Source organism: Oncorhynchus kisutch, linkage group LG23, assembly GCF_002021735.2.
Source record: "Oncorhynchus kisutch isolate 150728-3 linkage group LG23, Okis_V2, whole genome shotgun sequence".
Taxonomy (NCBI): Eukaryota; Metazoa; Chordata; class Actinopteri; order Salmoniformes; family Salmonidae; genus Oncorhynchus; species Oncorhynchus kisutch.
Window position 1 is genome coordinate 17,963,663 of NC_034196.2, and position 21,548 is coordinate 17,985,210.

The following is a 21,548-nucleotide window of genomic DNA, read 5'->3' on the forward strand; positions in this document are numbered from 1 at the left end:
CCTCAGGATGGGACGGGTGTTCGTTTTTAACGTAACAAAAGTAACAGCTGGAGTCGAGATTCCGGGTGTGGGCGCGTGGAGGACTATGCCCTGTCCACGGTGCTGAAAAGGGGAGTTTCTGTATGTGCGCGAGGCCGGAGGCGTGTGTTGCGTGTAAACCCCCACCTCCACTCCACTGTCTTCAACTCTCCTCTCCTCCTCCCTTCCCTCCACTGTCTTCAACCCTCCCCTCCTCCTCCCTTCCCTCCTTATCCATTTAGAGGTACACGTGTCCATCTTTCATCGTACACAATAGGGTAATGGGCGATTCGTCCGGACATTGTTGTCATGCGTTTTTATTCTCGTGCCCGTCTTTTGTTCGGCCAAGAATAGACCAACAAAGACAAGTGGATGGAGCGTCATTGTTTGCCCCCCACGATGAAAACGGGAGGGGACTGTGGAACTGTCACCTTCCGTTTGTTTGTACGTTAGTCACACGCGATATCTCAGTCTCAGACAGCACGGATCTTGGGTGAATGATACGTCTTGCCAAAGAGATCCGGAATCTACAAAATTTAAGGCGGGAACTATAGTAATTAACTGAAATGTGGTAAAGCGTCAGCCAGCATGCATCATTCGTGGGGGAGGACATGTTTACGGTTGGCTAGTTCCATTTTGCCGTTTTTATTCAGACTGTCCATGCTATCTGTGGCGAGCTACCAGCATCTATTCTCCTTATTATGCCCCGAAGAGGACGCCAATGGTATTCCAACACTAGTTAGCAAATTCTGACATTTCCAAACAGATTTTTGACAAGGGCGTTTCGTTTGAATCTGATTGTAATAGCGTACAGGCCTACATACATTTTTTAGGAGTTCCACAGCATTTCTGAAGCATTGTTGAAAATTGTATTTGAATTCTAGCCTAATAGGATATGTTTTATTCAAGCCTAATAGAATAGCAATTCTAACTCATTTCAATAATGACAAAAGCTTTGTTACAGGGAAACTTTTTTTACAATCACTAAAACTTGTGTGATGACAGTTTCAGAATTTAAAAAAATGTTTTACAAATGTGAATAATTTGGAGATTCTTTGTCTTTCTTTCTTTCTTTCGTTATATCTCTAATTTCTCTCTCTCTCTGAAACTCGCTGCAATAGTTTAGTCTGACATAGTGGTGACGTTGTCCCACAGCTTTGATTTCAGCTGTGCAGCATGCTTACTCACCAGTGGGTCTAAGCCAATTACTTAATTACTTAATTCATTAGGCTATTCCTTACAGGGCAATTATAAACTTCAAAAAACACCACATAATATCATAAGCCTCCCCATTCATCCAAGGTCATTATCGATCTATGATCTAATTTCTTCACCCATGAACTATCCACCCTCTAAGTCTGGCTGTAAATATAGCTTTTCTTACTGTATATACTTTTTCTATAGGATAAACACGCGTGTTTTCATCGCTCCAGACGAATTTTTGTGTTCCGCAGTAATCCCCAGTCAACAAGTCAGTCTAATGTCTTTATGGCGATTAAGAAGAAACGCCAGTAAATCTGGAAGGAGCCATATACTGTAACTAGGATCCGAATGCAATTACTGCCTCAAAGGAGCTGATAGGAAAACAACATAACAACAGAGAAGAACATTCATGCATTACTGTTTATCTTCTCTTTTTCTCTCCCTGACTTTTAGATACCCGAGTGTGTTTTTTGTTTTTATTCAATGATTTTTACAATAGGCCTGCTATGGAGTCACACTTCAAGTTAGATTGAAGCACTAGTCACCTGTAGGATAAAACCATGCCCTATGCCTGACACTGCTCATCAGAGGGCCATATCCGGTCCAAGGTCTCTGTCTGCAATTCCTCTCTGTTAGACGAAAATAAGCAGAAAACAGGACTACTGTGTAGCCTGCTGAATTATGCAGCGGATGATGATTGCAACAATGTAATAACAAAAACATCTATAATAGCAACAACAACTATAATAAGAATAATGAAGGTTTTAGTTTTCATAATAATCCTGAAATTATCTTTTTTAATAGGGATGTTTTGTATTTGTGCAGTGTGTACAGTATAGCTATTATCTACTCTATCTCTGTAAGATTACATATACTGGAACGTTGGACCACTCTATACTTTTCTGTTGTAAAAGTAGAAAAACAGTGCCAGCGGCTTCCTTGGTCTTGGTCTTAGCCCCCACATAAGGCCCCAGACATGATTTCATTAAAGGGGCCACCTTAAAAGGATGATGCTCTTATTCCACCACTCTGTGCACTGGGGAGTATCATTACAGGAGATTGGTAAAGTGTTAATGCACCTGGGACCCACTTGAGAGAGCGCCCACAATCAGGTTTTAATGGCCCTCCACCAAAGGCTCCAGCGTTTACACCCCTACATACACCTGCCCTCAAAGTCTAGAGGTCTGGCCTGGCTGACTGTCGGGGGGGACACATGGGAGATATGGAGACATGACACATGCCCGTCTTCTGAAAGCATGAGAGTCTCTCAAAGACTCTCTCATCTTCCATCTCAGTGTTTGGTATGTGATGTTTCCCAAACAGATCAGTCCACTATATCACACTCAAGTACTGTTGAGCCAATTGGGTTTGGAGAGTTGGTTTTGGATGTACTTGGATTGAAGCATCCCCGAAAGCCGGAGTGTATTTGGATGAGTTTGTCTTATTATAAGAACACAGTATCCCATTAAAACAACTCCCCTAGGGGCAATTGTAACATGTCGGGTTCCTATTGTATCAGCAATGTGAATGGATTGATATTTGGAGTTAAAACAGATAGTAACATGTCTTTTGGATCTGTAACCCACTTGTCATGAGAAATGTCAGTATGTCTTACAAGTCTGTCTCAGAATTTACAGTAAGAATTGTACATGATGACATATGTTTTCATGGAGGCAAATTAATTCCAAAACAAATACAAATAAAACAATTCTATAAATCAACCATGTGTGCACCCCCCCCCCCCAAAAAAAAACAACGAAATTAAATACAGGTAGTACGTTTGGTTTATTCACATTTTGAATAGCAATCTTCAAACTGCACCATTGTGAAGGTTTATTTTACCTCTAGGCCTGTCAGGATGGAATACGATGTAAAAATGTAACAGCTCAAGCATGGCGCACTCACCACAAATCACTTTAACAATCTGTAACGATGACTTGCAAGTATTGAAAGGTAAATATGAAATATGATGATTTCTCATTTCTTCTTGCACTAATGTATGTGTGTTGCTAAATATTGCTTGCATGATTAATTTGAGCGGGGAGAAAAGTTTTATACGTTCCGTAAATCTTCCTCTCTCCCCTGTCAATACCAAGCAGTGGACTTCTTTGCATATGCAACCGGCTTATTACGCCATGGTAATATTGATTGCGGAGCTATTCTGAATTTATGGCTCACTCAAACTTGATATATAAAGCAATGCATAATAACAAAGTGTAAGTGGTGGGGAAAATGTCACATTCAGCCAACTGCACTTGGGAAGGCACAAACACAAAAATTGAAACACAAATGCTTTGTTTGTAAATTATGTCTGAGTGTTGGAGTGTGTCCCTGGCTATCCGTAAATAAAACATATTTGCTTAATATAAGCAATTTGAAACGATGTATACTTGTACTTTTGATATTTAAGTATATTTAAAACCAAATACTTTTAGACTTTTACTCAAGTAGTATTTTACTGGGTGATTTTCACTTTTACTTGAGTCATTTTCTATTAAGGGATTTTTACTTTTACTCAAGTATGACAATTGGGTAGTATTTCCACCACTGCTAACCCCCGCCACATGACTCGGTGCGCCTATGCCACCCCTCTGACACCAGGTCTCGATTGTGTGCCTGTCATGATCAATCATGTCCTCCAATGACTGGCCTTGTGCGGGAGGGAGGGCACCAATCACACGCCTCATTATGCTGGCTTGGTTACCCCGAGCCCTAGTGGTCACTCTAGTGGTCCTGGGACACTCAGCCTGTTGAGCCTGTTGCTGTCTGAGGCATTTGGCCTTCACGGAGAGAGAATTTGTTTCATTAATTAATTGTTGATATAGACCCAAAACTTGATTACTTGATTGCTGACATGCAAAACATTTAGGGCCTATATCAACAATGGACCATTGAAACAAATACCAAAAGATAGCTTTTGGGTGGAGGTTTCCTTTAAAATAAGACCACATTTCTGTTCTTGACTTTGCAATGATTACTATTACCACAAGAGCTCCTAAGGTCAAGTTTATAGAAGCAGCTCGAGAGAAGAAATAAACTTGCTTGTATCAGCAGAAACAGCCCAAGTTTAGCTCTAAATAGGAGCAAAAACATTTTCAGATGCAGCAACTGTATTTTGTGGAGTCAGCTTAACTGGGCTATATTGGCAGCCGGGTCCACAAACACACCGTGCCACTAAATGCCTGAAGTCAGACTATTGAGGGGTAGAGTGAATCATCTGTGGAAAAACTAGTCCATTTCACAGCTGCAACACTCTCTAGGGAAACACTGTAATGTAAAGCCATGTATCCTGCTTCCCCCATGCAAGAATATTGGCTTCTCTCCATGTTGCCAGGTTGGCACTTTTTAGCCAAGAAATTGTGTTTTGTAATGTCACAGTATCACTTACCTACAGAGGCAGAACTTCTGAGGAGAAATGTGCCTGTCAGGAAGTCACATAAAACTCTGTAGAAATGTCAAGTCAGTGCAACTAAATTGGAAGGAAGGATGTAGTGCTTGTGTGTGTCAGTTTGTGTATTTGTAGGCCAGTGAGTGTTAGAGTATGGAATGTGGAAGAATTTTTGTCTTTGCATTTGCAAGCTTATGTTTTCTCTACCCATGTGTGTGTCCATCCACACATGCTGTATTTACAAGTGTGTCCTCTCAAGCATATTAGTGTATTTGAATATGTGTGCACACACAGGGTTTTCATACATATAACTGCTGAGTTTGGGGGAGCTCACCCCCAGTGGTGTAAAGTATTTAAGTAAAAATACTGCTTAAGTTGTTTTTTGGGGTCTCTGTACTTTCATTTACTATTTATATTTTATTTGTACTTTTATTTCACTACATTCCTTAAGAAAAGTATGTACTTTTTACTCCATACATTTTCACCGGACACCCAAAAGTACTCGTTATATTTTTTAATACTTAGCATGACAGGAAAATGGTCCAATTCATGCACTAATCAAGAGAATATCCCTCGTAATCCCTACTGCCTCTGATCTGGCGGACTCACGAAACACAAATGCTTTGTTTGTAAATTATGTGTTGTAGTGTGTCCCTGGCAATCCGTAAATTAAAAATATTTGCTTAATATAAGGAATTTGAAACCATTTATACTTGCACTTTTGATACTTAAGTATATTTTAGCAATTACATTTGACTTTTGATACTTAAGTATATTTAAAATCAAATACTTTTATTATTTTACTCAAGTAGTATTTTACTGGGTGATTTTCACTTTTACTTGAGTCATTTTCTATTAAGGTATCTTTACTTTTACTCAAGTATGACAATTGGGTAGTATTTCCACCACTGCTAACCCCCGCCACATGACTCGGTGTGCCTATGCCACCCCTCTGACACCAGGTCTCGATTGTGTGCCTGTCATGATCAATCGTGTCCTCCAATGACTGGCCTTGTGCGGGAGGGAGGGCACCAATCACACGCCTCATTACCCTGGATTGGTTACCCCGAGCCCTAGTGGTCACTCTAGTGGTCCCGGGACACTCAGCCTGTTGAGCATGTTGCTGTCTGAGGCGTTTGGCCTTCACGGAGAGAGAAAGGCTAGAAAGATGACTGGGGCTCATAGCTGTATGTTGTGCTTTGGTCACATAGACACTGCTGAAAGGAGGAAGCATTGGACTGAATATATAAAAGAGTTGTTGGTGTGACATGGGGAGGATCACAAACAGCATTCAGACCTTGACTTGTCTGAAACAGATGCTGTTGTTTGTTAAGAGAGGTGACCTAGGGTAAGGGTGGGAAGTTTTTTAAAACTTAGGCTGGGAGGGGGTTAATTTAGGACAGAGGCTCTTAGGCTTAAGGACACACTACTGTCCTAAGTAGCTGGACTTGCTAAACGAGTGTACAGCCAAAAACTATCACTTAATGGTCTAGCAGTCAGTACGTACTGTATAACTAGCCAGATAATGATCATAACATATTCTATCACCATCTACTGTAAGTTAGCATAGTAGCATACATGTGCCAGAAACTCCTAGCTTTAACCAAAGCGAACATCTCTCATTGTTTTGAAGTGCCTCCATCTGGCAGGTTTCACTGGCCAGTAACAGGCAAGGCTCCCCAGCAGCTGGCGAAACTGCCCAACCGCTTTTCGGCTTGGCCTCAGTGTAACCGCCTTGCTCCCTCCGATCGGCCCACACCGCTACACTAACTGCCCCCAAGCCCAAGCACTTGGCTTGTCAGTCAGGGGGTCAGCCAGCCAGCCAGAGAAGGGGGAGGTGGAGGGGAGAGGGATTGGAGGGGACGGGTGACACCATTGAGCCCTTTGTTACTCATCCCTGGGCAGGGAGTGGGTGAGGGCAGAGTGGGGGAGTGGAGGGACTAACTCCCTGGTTAATATTTTAGACTGAAGATCATTTTTTACAACAATTTAATGACATGATGAGCAGAGATAGTAAAGTATTTTCAATGTTGTTGAAGAGGTAGTTGGCATTGTAGAGCTACAATAATATTGAACGTTCTATTGTAGCTAACTAAAACTTTTCACTCATCTGACGATATACTAGAATTTTTCCACATTTTGTTATGTTACAGCCTTGTTCTAAAATTAATTAAATTGTTTTTTCCACCTCATCAATCTACAAGCAATACCACATAATGACAAAGCAAGAACAGGTTTTTAGAAATGTTTGCAAAAGTATTTAAAGTAAAAAACCTAAATATCACATTTACATATACGTATTCAGAACCTTTACTCAGTACATTGTTGAAGCATCTTTGGCAGCGATTACAGCCTCAAGTCGTCTTGGGTATGACGCTACAAGCTTGGCACACCTGTATTTGGGAAGTTTCTCCCATTCTTCTCTGCAGATCTTCTCAATCTCTGTCAGGTTGGATCGGGTGCGTCACTGTACATCTATTTTCAGGTCTCTCCAGAGATGTTCGATCGGGTTCAACTCCGGGCTCTGGCTGCACCACTCAAGGATATTCAGAGACTTGTCACAAAGCCACTCCTGCGTTGTCTTGGCTATGTGCTTAGGGTCGTTGTCCTGTTGGAAGGTGAACCTACGCCCCAGTCTGAGGTCCTGAGCGCTCTGGAGCAGCTTGTCATCAATGATCTCTCTGTACTTTGCTCTGTTCATCTTTCCCTCATTATTGACTTGTCTCCCAGTCCCTGCCTCTGAAAAACATCACCACAGCATGATGCTGCCACCGTAAGGATGGTGCCAGGTTTCCTCCAGGCATGACATTTGGCATTCAGGCCAAAGAGTTCAATCTTGGTTTCATCAGACCAGAGAATCTTGTTTCTCATGGACTGAGAGTCCTTTAGGTACTTTTTGGCAAACTCCAAGTGGGCTGTCATGTGCCTTTTACTGTGGAGTGGCTTCTGTCTGGCCACTCTACCATAAAGGCCTGATTGGTGGAGTGCTGCAGAGATGGTTGGCCGTCTGGAAGATTCTCCCATCTTCACAGAGGAACTCTGGAGCTCTGTCAGTGACCATTGGGTTCTTGGTCACCTCCCTGACCAAGGCCTTCTCCCCCGATTGCTTAGTTTGGCTGGGCGGCCAGCTCTAGGAAGAGTCTTAGTGGTTCCAAAGTTCTTCAATTTAAGAATGATGGAGGCCACTGTGTTCTTGGGGACCTTAAATGCTGCAGAAATGTTTTGGAAGCCTTCCCCATATTTGTGCTTCGACACAATCCTGTCTTGGAGTACTACAGACAATTCCTACAACCTCTGCTCTGACATGCACTGTCAACTGTGGGACCTTATATAGACAGGTGTTGCCTTTCAAAATGGAATTTACCACAGGTGAACTCCAATCAACCTGTAGAAACATCTCTAGGATGATCAACGGAACAGGATGTACCTGAGCTCAATTCCGAATCTCAAAGCAAAGGGTCTGAATACTTATGTAAATAAGGTATTTGAAGCGGCACTCCTAGTGGCCGGGCTATAATGCAGGCAAACTTAAATCCATTTGACCTAATTTCTACCAGCATGAGGAACCAGAGAAAATAAAACCCTAGACCACCTTTATTCCATGCACAGAGGCACATACAAAGCTCTCCAATTCGGACCATAATTATATCCTCCTGATTTCTGCTTACAAGGAAAAACTAAAGCATGAAGTACCAGTGACTGTTTTGGTAGCACAGACTGGAATATGTTCCAGGATTCATCCAATGCCATTGAGGAGTATACCACCTCAGTCACCGGCTTCATCAATAAGTGCATCGGCGACGTATTCCCCACAGTGACCGCGCATACATATCCAAACCAGAAGCCATGAATTACAGGCAACATCCCCAACGAGCTAAAGGCTAGAGCTGCCACTTTCAAAGAGTGGGACACTAATCCGGATGCATATAAGAAATCCCACTATGCCCTCAGATAAACCATCAAACTGGCAAAGCGTAAATACAGGACTAAGATGCTTGTCGGATGTGGCAGGTCATGAAAACTATTACAGACTACAAAGGGAAACCCAGCCACGAGCTGCCCAGTGACGTGAGCCTACCAGACGAGCTAAATTCCTTTTATGTTCGCCTCGAGGCAAGCAACACTGAAGCATGCATGAGAGCACCAGCTGTTCTAGACGACTGTATGATCATGCTCTCCATAGCTGATGTGACCAAGACCTTTAAACATGTCAACATTCACAAGCCCGCAGGGCCAGACAGATTATCAGGACATGTACTCAGAGCATGCGCGGACCAACTGGCAAGTTGGACCGAGTCTGTAATACCTACATGTTTCAAGCAGACCGACCACCATAGTCCCTGTGCCCAAGAAAGCGAAGGTAATCTGCCTAAATGACTACCGCCCCATAGCACTCACATCAGAGCTTTGAAAGGAAACCCTAGATCCACTCCAATTCGCATACCACAAAAACAGATCCACAGATAACGCAATCTCAATTGCACTCCACACTGCCCTTTCACACCTGTACAAGAGGAACACCTATGTGAGAATGCTGTTCATTGACTACAGCTCAGCATTCAACATCAGAGTGCTCGCAAAGCTCATCACTAAGCTAAGGACCCTGGGACTAAACACCACCCTCTGCAACTGGATCCTGGACTTCTTGACAAGCCACTCCCAGGTGGTAAGGGTAGGCAACAACACATCTGCCACGCTGATCCTCAACACTGGGGCACCTCAGGGGTGCGTGCTTACTTCCCTCCTGTACTCCCCGTTCACCCACGATTGCATAAGGCACGACTCAAACACAATCATTTGGTTTGCGGACGACAACAGTGGTAGGCCTGATCACTGAAAACGTTGAGACAGCCTATAGGAGGAGGTCTGAGACCTGGCAGTGTGGTGCCAGGACAACTACCTCTCCCTGCATCACCAACTGGCATGGCAGCTGCTCGGCATCCGACCGTAAGGTGCGACAGAGGGTGGTGCGCATGGTCCAGTACATCACTGGGGCCAAGCTTCCTGACAACCAGGACCTATGTACTAGGCAGTGTCATAGGAAGGCCCCAAAAATTGTCAAAGACTCCAGTCACCCAAGTCATAGACTGTTCTCTCTGCTATCGCACAGCAAGCTGTACCAGTGCATCAAGTCTTGGTCCAAAAGTCTCCTTAACAGGTACTACCCCCAAGCCATAAGACTGCTGAACAAATAATCAAATGGCTACCCCGACTATTTACATTGACACACCCCCTTTGTTTTTACACTGCTGCCTAGAAGACCAGCATCCCGGAATCGCCTCTTCACTGTTGACGTTGAGACTGGTGTTTTACTGGTACTATTTAATGAAGCTGCCAGTTGAGGACTTGTGAGGCATCTGTATCTCAAACTAGACACTAATGTACTTGTCCTCTTGCTCAGTTGTGCACCGGGGCTTCCCACTCCTGGGGGGACGTTGCACGAGATCTTCAGTTTCTTGGCAATTTCTCGCATGGAATAGCCTTCATTTCTCAGAACAAGAATAGACTGATGAGTTTCAGAAGAAAGTTTTGTTTCTGGCCATTTTGAGCATGTAATCAAACCCACAAATGCTGATGCTTCAGACACTCAACTAGTCTAAAGAAGGCCAGTTTTCTTACTTCTTTAATAAGTACAAAAGGGTTTTCTATTGATCAATTAGTATTTTAAAATTATAAACTTGGATTATCGAACACAAGGTGCCATTGGAACACAAGAGTGATGGTTGCTGATAATGGGCCTCTGTACAATAGTCATTTACAACATTAACAATGTCTACACTGTATTTCTGATCAATTTGATGTTATTTTGGCAGCGTAGCCTAGTGGTTAGAGCGTTGGACTAGTAACCGGAAGGTTGCGAGTTCAAACCCCCGAGCTGACAAGGTACAAATCTGTTGTTCTGCCCCTGAACAGGCAGTTAACCCACTGTTCCCAGGCCGTCATTGAAAATAAGAATGTGTTCTTAACTGACTTGCCTGGTTAAATAAAGGTAAAATAAATAAATAAAAAAATAAAATTTTAATGGACAAAAAAATGACCTTTTCTTTCAAAATCAAGGACACTTCTAAGTGACCCAAATTTTTTGAACGGTAGTGTACACACACACACACACACACACACACACACACACACACACACACACACACACACACACACACACACACATACATATATATATATATATGTAACATCCTCTCTTTATGAGTCCGCCATGGCCTCTTCCACAGTTGTGTCTTATCAATGATCTCCACAAGTTTTTAACTCAATAGCAGTTCCTCAGTGCCCGTGTGAGAGAGTGTGCTCAGCTCGGTCTAAAGAGGCTGCCAACTCTACCCGACATCAACCTCAAATGAATATTGAGATGCTAATGACGTACAACAGTGGACAAAGGCCCAACGCTACAGGGGACGAAGGCCCAATGCTACCACTGGACACCAATACAATGGTCCTTAACTCAGGCCCTGACACCTTTACAACCCAACATGTGTCTCTTGCTTCAGGCTCAGACAATGAAGGGACCAACAATGGTTCATCCTTTGCAGAATCTTGCGTGCTCACTTTTCCTTTTTTGTCTAATTTATGTCGGCTCTCCATGGCTGGACGAGGCTAATTTAACCTTCTGTGGACTCTTGGGTTTTGTTGTGTTTTGCGTGGCTTTGTCTCATGTGGAGTATCTGTCTCTTTAGTGCAACGTCAACCTACCCCAGGGCAGACATAATGCTGTGAGGTCAGGGTTCAAAACTCTTAGGCAGAGTTAAGGCTCTTCGCAGCTTTGGATTGGGGATGCTGACCGGTTGAGGATATGTCTGTCTGGGTTGTAGGTGGTTGTTGTGGGGTCTTCTGAGGGGCAACTAGGGACACAGGCAGACATACATACAGATGAACGGATGGACAGACAGCTAGACAGATGGACAAACAGACTGACAGACAGAAATAGGGCTTGTTTAGCTTTAAGTCAATTTAATGCGTTTAGATCAATTCATAATGGACATGGATCAGATTGTGAAAAACATGGCCCATAACCCCCATATTTCTGTGGCTAACTTAAATAGACCTAGAATTGCTAACCTTCATCCTAACCTGGGCAAAGATATTTGCAGATCAGGGTAGCCAAAAATCTTTAGCCAATTATATTCCACGTTGTCCTACAAGAGCTTTGAGATTCTTTCTGTAATGAAAAGCACTATAGAAGTTGAATAAATTATTATTATTAATATTATATTACTCATGTATTACTCAATGATGACAGACTAAAATAATAAGAAAGGCCGATAGGAGACAGGGATGTTGGTCCTTGGTACCAAAAATATTTCAAAACACTCCAACCTCAACTATTGTACACAAAACAACATAAACAACCCTTTATCATTCCATATAACAAGAGTTGATAATAGAGTGCATTCGGAAAGTATTCAGACCCCTTCCCCTTTTTCACATTTTGTTACGTTACAGCCTTATTCTTAATGTATTAAATGTTTTTTTTTCTCATCAGTCTACACACAACACCCCATAATGACAAAGCGGATATAGGTTTTTAGATATTTTAGCAAATTTATAAAAAAACAAAACAGAAATACCTTATTTACATAAGTATTCAGGCGCTTTGCTATGAGACTCGAAATTGAGCTCAGGTGCATCCTGTTTCCATTGATCATCCTTGAGATGTTTCTAAAACTTCATTGGAGTCCACCTGTGGTAAATTCAATTGATTGGACATGATTTGGAACGGCACACACCTGGGACTGGGAGACTAGTCAGGATTGAGGAAAAGATAAGCGGAGCAAGGTACAAAGAGATCCTTGATGAAAACCTGCTCCGGAGTGCTCAGGACTTCACATTTAGGACAACAACCCTAAGCACACAGCCAAGACAACGCAGGAGTGGCTTCGGGACAAGTCTCTGAATGTCCTTGAGTGGCTCAGCCAGAGTCCGGACTTGAACCCGATCGAACATCTCTGTAGAGACCTAAAAATAGCTGTGCAGCGACGCTCCCCATCCAACCTGACAGAGCTTGAGAGGATCTGCAGAGAAGACTGGGAGAATCTCCCTAAATACAGGTGTGCCAAGCTTGTAGAGTCATACCCAAGAAGAATCGAGGCCGTAATCGTTGCCAAAGGTGCTTCAACAAAGTTTTGAGTAAAGGGTCTGAATACTTATGTAAATCTCATATTTCAGATTTAAAAAAAAAATGCAATAATTTCTAAAAACCTGTTTTTGCTTTGTCATTATGGGGTATTGTGTGTGTGGATTGACGAGGACGAAAAATATCATTTGAATCAGCTTTAGAATAAGGCTGTAATGTAACAAAATGTGGGAAAAAAATCAAGGAATCGGAATACACAATTTAACAGACACTTTTATCCAAAGCAACTTACAGTAATGCGTGTGTATATACATTTAACGTACAGTTGGTCCCCAGGAATCAAACCCACAACCCTGGCGCTGCAAGTGCCATGTTCTACCAACTGAGTTACAGAGGAACACATTTGTCCTTGACATTCTCGACCTAACCTGTTTTATGTTCCATTCTGAACATTCTGGTACCCTACATGTTCTAGGTTCCTATCTGGCCATTCTGGAATGGTAGCTGTTCTAGGTTCCTATCTGGAAACACTGGAATTATACATGTTCTAGGTTCCGTACTGAACATTCTCAAACCGTACCGGTTCTAGGTTCCTGGACATTCTGGAGTTATACCTGTTCTAGGTTCCTAACTGGACATTCCGGAACCAACCCTGTTCTAGGTTCTGTATTGAACATTCTGTTACTTGAACAATGTGTGTTCAAGATTTAACTTTTGTATAAACAATTATTGATCAAAGTCATCATTTGTCTTTTACAGGTGTTTATCACCCACCCATAACTCCTAAACAAACAGCTGGATAACAGAGTTATAATGACTTTCCATTGTAATTGAGGAGAGACAGGAGAGGAGAGACACTCAAGGTTGTGAATCTGCTCAGGGACACTTCAGCAGCTCATCTGTGCCACTGGTGGCTCTTAATTGGATTCTAATTGAAATCTCTGTCCTGCCCCTCCCCCCCAGACTCCACACTCCCTCGCTCCCTTCTGCACACCCAAAGATGAGATGAGGGCAATGAGTTATAGCTCTCTGTCTACAGAATTATAGGGCTCCCATCCCCAAACACAAAGCCGCTCCATGTCCTCACACCTCTAGCCTTGCTCGTTTTCACCTTTCTCTCTCGCTCTCCTTCTGTTCTCTCTCTCTTTCTCTCCTTCCTATTTTTAGAACCACTCTTTCTCCTTATTTTTCTTTCTGTCTTTTTCCCAATCTGCTTGAATTGTCACTTTTATATTGTCTTCTTCACCTTCTTTTTTCCCTCTGTCACTTCCTCTCTCTTTCCATCTCTCCATCTCTCACCCTCTCTCTCGGACCATCAGCAGCGACATCGCCGCGCGGACACTCCTCTCCCCTTATGATGGATGTAATCATTCCGCTCCAAAATGAATGTATTTATTATTAGTAATTTATTTGCTGATTAATCATACTCTGTGTCAGAGCATGCTGGAAAAACGGCCTGCCGCAAGGATCAGAGGGGTCAGGTGTTTAAAAGCTCGAATTTATCATGGTGTCACTATTAGATGTCATTATTGCTGAGCTGTTCTTGATTCAGTAAATTAGAAACCGATTTATCGGAACACTGCAAATCACACACATCAGACCCTGGGCTTAAAAAGCAAGTTGCTTGTCTTAGTGTGGTTGACATTTAGATTTGTTCATCTTTCCTTGAACCTCCTCTAAATAGTTTCTTGTTGTTAATTGGGCTATGTTTATCCATCTTCCCTGCCATGACAGGCTAACCCAAACAGGGGGAGGTTAAGGTTGTGGAGGGAGGAGAGCGGGCAGTTGTGGCAGTCAGGGGCATGCAAGAGTGTGTGTTTGACTATGGGGGAGGCATGTTGTTTTTTCTTTCTTTTTCCGACGGCAGGGGATTTAAAAATCACGGATAAGAGACACCCGACGAACAACACACAACAGTAATCCCATAGTCTTAGACTCGTGACCCACTTTCTTGGAGGAGCGGGATGAAGCAGGCCCTTGCCCAGCCCAGCCCAGGAGCCTCCAGAAGGCAGGGTGGAGGGGTTGGAGTAGTGGAGGGACCCCCAGACAAAGGGATGAACAGACTCCTGGTCCTTGGGGGCCTCTTGCGGCCACAGCCCTGTCCTAGTTCTTTTCCTAATCTCAAAGTTTGATATACGTACTATATGCTAGTTTTACGATAATTTTCAACATCCATCCATAAATGGACTTTTAGGAAGTTGTCCTTCCCTACAGGGACTTTTATCAAGGTGCTGAACAAGGAAGGCTACTGATGCTGCTCTCTAGTTCACCACTAGTTACCACTTACATAGCTTTTGTCAGCTCTTACCCATCAAGGAAACTGATATTTGCAGGTGCTTCAGATTTTGTGATGCATAATGGACAAAGTATAGTGTTTAATCATTCGTAAAGCAGATTGACAGTGCTAGCTAGTCAAGAACAACCCTTAGAGGCTTGTGGCATCTGGTATTACCGTCACCATCTTACCAGACAGCTCAAGATGCACGTTTGGATGCCCCTTTAACAGGTAGACTGTACCTCCTGCTGCGACCCTTTCACATGTGAAATGGCTGTTTTCACATTTTGAGCTTAAATATTTGAACATGTTTTCCATTTAGAATTCACATGTTAACACCACCCTTTCACGTGACTAGAATAACATGTTCACCTTACATGTGAATTACAGTTTCAGATGTGAAATTTGCGGTTTCAGATGACAAAAAATGTCACGGGAAAATTGAAAAAAGTTTCACATGTGAAAAATGTATGCGAAAAAGCCATGTGGAACTTCACATGTCTGACTCAAACAAATTGAAAAAGTCACATTCGATTTCTTGTACATGATTTTTCCGCAAATTTGTATTCACACGTGTCCGAAAACCATTTTTTTCACAGGATTTTTTTTTGATTGGAGAATGCCATATAGGAGAAACTCCCAGATCATGGGGAAAAGAAAATGGCGGCCAAATAGAAATCCAAGCCATTTCCTAATTAAACCAGTGAATTTATCACAGATCATCCACTCATACAAGACTAAAGAAAAGAACAGCTTTTCCTTTATTTCGTCTTACCCATTGTTAACATAATGATTTAAAACATGACGCGTGCCTGATGTAAAACGGGTCAACAAAGCAGAGTCTAAGCATTAGATGTTACTCGCTGTATCTTGTTTTTTTGTTTTCCTTTTTCCCACTCCCCTGTCCATTTCTTTCAGAAAACATCTCCCCACGTGCAACACAACCCACACCGGTCTTATGTCTCTCTTTATCTTAATCTCTGGCAGACTTTAAGTGTTTGGCATCGGGGCAAAATCCCAAACTGGAGAGGAGCGCGTTTGGACTTAATCCCCTTACCCCTAGACTTGAGCTGCCCTCAATTCACCTCTCCCAAAGTAGGCCAAGAACCAGGATCCTCCACAGGGGAGGCAAGCAGCTTCACCACCACCAAGTTCATGATGCCAGCATGGACTCACGCATTCACACTCACGTACAAGCAGCTGAAACACACACACACACACGCGCACGCACACACACACACACACACACACACACACACACACACACACACACACACACACACACACACACACACACACACACACACACACACACACACACACACACACACACACACACACACACACACACACACACACACACACACACACACACACAGGGCTTGGCAGGCCTAGGCCCACATGGCTGCATGTCGCTGGGCTGACTGACTGGCCCAGTAGGAGGCAAAGCTCTGCTCTGGCGCCTTTTCCAGGCTCCAGGCCTGCTCCCCCAGATTAGACAGGGCACTTTCTTTGAGTGCAGCGGGGCCTTAAAAGAGGGATAAGACCTAGTGAGGTGTTGGTGAAGGAGTGAGAGGGAGTTATCTTAAGAATCAATCAATAATATCAGATTTAGGACCATTTGTTCATACTTTTATTTGACACTTTCATTTGTGCTGATATTGTGAGGTAAGATTCTTTCATTTTCAATTGTGTGTGAATTATGTGCAGCACCCATTCCCTACTGGTTTTAATGAGAATTATTGTAAAAAGAGTATCCAAGAACCCATACTAGTACTAGCTTAATTTTACAGCGCAAACCAGTGCAAACAGCACAAACTCATGAATAAATTCATTGATTATTTATTGTCATGAGGTGCCAACTTCACAGAGCTGTGAGTGGGCTACTATGGGCTTGTCACCAGGGAAACCAGTGTTTGTGATTGGCTGCCTTGACGACAGGTAACTAAAACCACGACAGGCCTGTGACAGTGTTCCCTCAGCATCTGGTCAATGGTCAGGTCTCCCCTCTAAAAGGTAATGTAATACAAACTCTGGGGCTGCATGATGCACTCAGGACACACACGCACGCACACACTCACGCACTCCCATATGCACACAAACACAAACACAAACACACTTCCTGAGATATCCTAAATCAATTGGCAGCATGACAATGAAGGACAATGTGCACACACATGATCATTATGCTTACTCAGCTATAAATAGTCTCACGATAATGACATCAAAACTAGAAAGACATCATTGCTACACAAATATCTATGAAAATATCAATAAACTCTTGAGTGAATTATCTAGAGTCTGTAACCTACCTGTAATCCTTTAAAAAACATTTGTGTAATTCAATTCAAGCATCCAATGACTGGTTGTAACGATCAGTATTTGGGTGGCAGGTAGCCTAGTGGTTGAGAGAGTTGGGCCAGTAACTGAACGGTCACTAGTTCGAATCCCCAAGCCAACTAGGTGAAAAAGCTGTCAATATGCCCTTGAGCAAGGTACTTAACCCAACTTGCTCCTGTAAGTCACTCTGGACTAAAATGTATTTGTGGGGCTCTGTGGCAGAAAAGGATGACTGAACAATACTGCCACACACTGGCAGCCAGGCCAAACTACATTCATGTTCTGAAAACATGATGAAATACATAGCACAAAAATGGATCCCATTATGTGTGCATTTGGAAAGTATTCAGACCCCTTTGTCCACATTTTGTTACGTTACAGCCTTTATTTTTCTCATCAATCTACACACAATACCCCATAATGACAAAGTGAAAACAGATTTTTTTTTTGAAATCTTTGTAAATGTATAAAAAAAATCTAAAACAGAAATACCTTATTTACATAACTATTCAGACTCAAAATTGAGCTCAGGGGCATCCTGTTTCCATTGATTGCTGGCTTGCTTCTGAAGCTAAGCAGGGTTGGACCCAAGATGGGAGACCAGATGCTGCTGGAAGTGGTGTTGGAGGGTCAGTAGGAGGCACCCTTTCCTCTGGTCTAATAAAATATATATCCCAATGTCCCAGGGCAGTATTGGGGACATTTTGCTATGTAGGGTGCTGTCTTTTGGATGGGACGTTAAACGGGTGTCCTCTGTGGTCACTAAAGATCACATGGCACTCATTGTAAGAGTAGGGGTTCAACCAGGACACTGGGGTTAATTCCCAATTCCCATCATGTCAACCTAATCATTCCCAGCTTACAATTGGCTCATTCATCCCACCTCTTCTCCCCTGTAACTATTTCCCAGGTCATTGCTGAAAATGAGAATGTGTTCTCAGTCAACTTACTGGTAAAAAAAAAAAAGTTTATTGGGGTTCACCTGTGGTGAAATCAATTGATTGGACATGAATTGGAAAAGCACAACCTGTCTTTTCAAGGTCCCCCCAGTTGACCAAGCCATGAGGTCAAAGGAATTGTCCGTAGAGCTCAGAGACAGGATTGTGTCGAGGAACAGATCTGGGGAAGGGTACCAAAAAATGTCTGCAGCATTGAAGGTCCCCAAGAACAGAGTGGCCTCCATCAGTTTTAAATGGAGGAAGTTTGGAACCACCAAGTCTCTTCCTAGAGCGGTCTGCCTGGCCAAACTGAGCAATCAGGAGAGAAGGACCTTGGTCAAGGAGGTGACCAAGAACCCGATGGTTACTCTGACAGAGCTCCAGAGTTCCTCTGTGGAGATGGTTATCCTTCTGGAAGGTTGTCCCATCTCTGCAGCACTCCACCAATCAGGCCTTTATGGTAGAGTGGACAGAGGGAAGCCACTCCTCAGTAAAAGGCACATGACAGCCCGATTGGAGTTTGCCAAAGGGCACCTAAAGGACTCTCAGACCATGAGAAACAAGATTCTCTGGTCTGATTAAACCAATATTGAACTCTTTGGCCTGAATGCCAAGCGCCACATCTGGAGGAACCTGGCACCGTCATATGGTGAAGCATGGTGGTGGCAGCATTATGCTGTGGTGATGTTTATCAGCGGCAGGGACTTGGAGAATAGTCAGGATTGAGGGAAAGATGAACAGAGCAAAGTAAAGAGAGATCATTGATGAAAAGCTGCTCCAGAGCGCTCAGGACCTCAGACTGGGGTGAAGGTTCACCTTCCAAAAGGAGAACATCCCTAGGCATACAGACAACGCAGGAGTGGGACAAGTCTCTGAATGTCCTTGAGTGGCTTAGCCAAAGTCCAGATTTGAACCCGATCAAACATCTCTGGAGAGACCTGAAAATAGCTGTGCAGCGACACTCCCGATCCAACCTGACGGAGCTTGAGAGGATCTGCAGAAAAGAATGGGAGACACTCCCCAAATACAGGTGTGCTAAGCTTGTAGCGTCATACTCAAGAAGACTTGAGGCTGTAATCGATGTCAAAGGTGCTTCAACAAAGTACTGAGTAAAGGGTCATAATACTTATGTAAATGTGATATCAGTTTTTAAAATGTTTACATTTTTTATAAATTAACCTTATGGTGTACTGTGTGTAGATTGATGAGGGAAAAAACAGTTTAATCCATTTTAGAATAAGGCTGTAACGTAACAAAATGTGGAAAACGTTGAAGGGTCTGAATACTTTCCGAATGCACTGTACTGTAGATGACTAGAAGAATATGAATGGGGTCAACGAATAGTAGAAATACATTCTCAACACAAGAACTGTTGTGCCTTAATACCCCAAATAGCAGCCATTTTAATTGCAACATTCTAACAGTCTAATAACTACATTTCATTTATGTTACCAAAAATATAATTATTTGGTTGTGTTTATCAAGGTCTTTGGTAACATTAGAAAAAATATATATCAAAGATTACAATGGCATTTTAATTTGTTTATTACAGTAGGCTATCTAAACCCCTTCACCCGTTTTGAGGATACCACAGTGCCACAGACGCGACCCGCTCCCAAGGACTGTGTGCTCTCGTTCTCTGTGGCCGACGTTAGTAAGATATATAAGTGTGTTAACCCTTGCAAGGCTGCCATTCTTCTGTTCCCTACATGCTTCAAGATGTCCACCATTGTTCCTGTACCCAAGAAAGCAAAGGTAACTGAACTAAAAACTATCGCCCTGTAGCACTCACCTCTGTCATCATGAAGTGCTTTGAGAGGATCATATCACCTCCACCTTACCTGACACCCTAAACCCACTTCAATTTGCATACCGCCCCAATAGATCCACAGACGATGCAATCGCCATCGCATTGCACACTGCCCTATCCCATCTGGACAAGAGGAATACCTATGTAAGAATGCTGTTCATTGACTACAGCTCAGCCTTCAACACCATAGTACCCTCCAAGCTCATAATTAACCTTGGGGCCCTGGGTCTGAACCCCGCCCTGTGCAACTGGGTCCTGGATTTCCTGACGGGACACCCCCAGGTGGCTGATGTTTTGGTCACTTTTGAATGCTGGCGGTGCTTTCACTCTAGTGGTAGCATGAGACGGAGTCTACAACCCACACAAGTGGCTCAGGTAGTGCAGCTCATCCAGGATGGCACATCAATGTGAGCTGTGGCAAGAAGGTTTGCTGTGTCTGTCATCGTAGTGTCCAGAGCATGGAGGCGCTACCAGGAGACAGGCCAGTACATCAGGAGACGTGGAGGAGGCCATAGGAGGGCAACAACCCAGCAGCAGGACCGCTACCTCCGCTTTTGTGCAAGGAGGAGCAGGAGGAGCACTGCCAGAGCCCTGCAAAATGACCTCCAGCAGGCCACAAATGTGCATGTGTCTGCTCAAACGGTCAGAAACAGACTCCATGAGGGTGGTATGAGGGCCCGACGTCCACAGGTGGGGGTTGTGCTTACAGCCCAACACCATTGAGGACGTTTTCCATTTGCCAGAGAACACCAAGATTGGCAAATTCGCCACTGGCGCCCTGTGCTCTTCACAGATTAAAGCAGGTTCACACTGAGCACATGTGACAGACACGACAGTCTGGAGATGCCGTGGAGAACGTTCTGCTGCCTGCAACATCCTCCAGCATGACTGGTTTGGTGGTGGGTCAGTCATGGTGTGGGGTGGCATTTCTTTGGGGGGGCCGCACATCCCTCCATGTGCTTGCCAGAGGTAGCCTGACTGCCATTAGGTACCGAGATGAGATCCTCAGACCCCTTGTGAGACCATATGCTGGCCCTGGGTTCCTCCTAATGCAAGACAATGCTAGACCTCATGTGGCTGGAGTGTGTCAGCAGTTCCTGCAAGAGGAAGGCATTGATGCTATGGACTGGCCCGCCCGTTCCCCAGACCTGAATCCAATTGAGCACATCTGGGACATCATGTCTCGCTCCATCCACCAACGCCACGTTGCACCACAGACTGTCCAGGAGCATGCCCAGGCGTTGTAGGGAGGTCATACAGGCACGTGGAGGCCACACACACTACTGAGCCTCATTTTGACTTGTTTTAAGGACATTACATTAAAGTTGGATCAGCCTGTAGGGTGGTTTTCCACTTTAATTTTGAGAGTGACTCCAAATCCAGACCTCCATGGGTTGATACATTTGATTTCCATTGATAATTTGTGTGACTTTGTTGTCAGCACATTCAACTATGTAATTTAATAAGAATATTTCATTCATTCAGATCTAGGA